This window comes from Triticum dicoccoides, chromosome 4B (assembly GCF_002162155.2).
Source record: "Triticum dicoccoides isolate Atlit2015 ecotype Zavitan chromosome 4B, WEW_v2.0, whole genome shotgun sequence".
NCBI lineage: Eukaryota > Viridiplantae > Streptophyta > Magnoliopsida > Poales > Poaceae > Triticum > Triticum dicoccoides.
The window spans coordinates 398,831,524-398,833,102 of NC_041387.1; positions in this window are offsets into that span (position 1 = coordinate 398,831,524).

Genomic DNA, 1,579 nt, shown 5'->3' on the forward strand with positions numbered 1-1,579 from the left:
AAGTGATGGATCCCGATCCAGATCGGATCGGGAGGGGGGAGTGGCGATGCAGGGGGAAGTGGGCGGTTGGAGGCTAGGGTTACGGGGGAGAGGGGATAAGGGAGTGGGGGCGGGAGTGGCCGGCTAGGCCGGTGGGTTGGCCCAGTAGGGCTGTGGCCTGCTGGGCCGGAGCCCAGTGGGGGGTTTTTTCTCTTTTTTTGTTTTCTGTTTGTTTTTCCCTTTTGTATTTTCTTTCTTTTATTTATTTTCTTTTCTGTTTTATTTCATTTTAAATCATTTAGGCATTTTATAAAAATGTGTTTGCTTTATTATATTTACCCTTGTAATATTCGGCACCCACCGAACATTTTTGTTTCAACTTTTAAAAACTTCTATTGTTGGCATTAATTTAAATTTGAATTTTGAAGCGGTTTCGAATTAACCCGAGATTAACTTCAGTGACAGAGGTGACGTGGCACCATTAGTAGAGGGTTACTGTAGCTTAACTATCAGGGCATCACAGTCTCGACCCAAGTTAGCGCCCCACCCCTTCATGAACTGCCGGCCACGCTTGGCACAGAAGTGCCACGAATCAATGGCTGATGGGGGCGGGGGTGAGGGTGAGCGCGGGCCTCCACCCAGTGGGCGCCAACTGCCTCCACAAACCCAGTTTGGGACAGCCAGAAGGTCTCAAACCGGAATCGTGGGGTAATCGACGGCCGCTCATCGGCAGAGGATAGAAGAAGTGGGACATGATCAGTGCCAATCCGGGTGATGGCGCGAAGGGAAGCTAGGGGACAACTGAGGTCCCAATCTGGGGAAACTAGGACCCTGTCAAGGATAGACTGGGTCGGGGAGGCCTGCCGATTGGTCCAGGTGAACCTGGCACCAATCCTATCAATCTCGAGGAGACCAAGATCCGCAATGAAGCCATTGAACATTTGCATCCGCGCAAAGTTGACATTAGCATTGCTCTTGTCCTCCGCAACGCGGAGGTGGTTAAAATCGCCTCCAACCACCATCGGAATGGAGGCCGCTGAGATCTTCCGGTGGAGCTCCTCGAGGAAGGCGGCACACCGGCTATGGTTTGACGGCGCGTAGACGATGATAACCTCCCACTTGAAGTTGAGCGCCCGCTCGAAAAGCTCCATGCTCACAAAGAATTCCCCCCAGTCCATGCTACCCACCTCAAAGGTGGCATCCTTAAACGCCTAAAAGAATGCCCCCCGAGTGGCTGACGCTCTCACTAGAAGGGAGCCAATGCCACACAAAGAGGTGGGAGCTCAGACGGTCAAGCTCAGGAAGCGAGAATTCAGGACGCATGGTTTCTTGGATGGCGACAATGTCAATGTGTTCATCACGCACGTATTCCACTATTCCACGAGTTGGCGGCGACGGCCATCATGGCCGAAACCGCGGATGTTCCAGAAAAGGGCACGCATTAAGGCGCCATTTGGGGGGCTGCTTGACCCTAGGACACGAGAGGCGCTTTGAGCGTGGAGGGCCGCGGTGCGGGAGCGAGTGCGTCCGCGGATTTCTGCCCCAGCAAGCGGGATGAGGCCACCGGTCTGCCTCGACGGCGCCGGGGATGGGTCCTCCT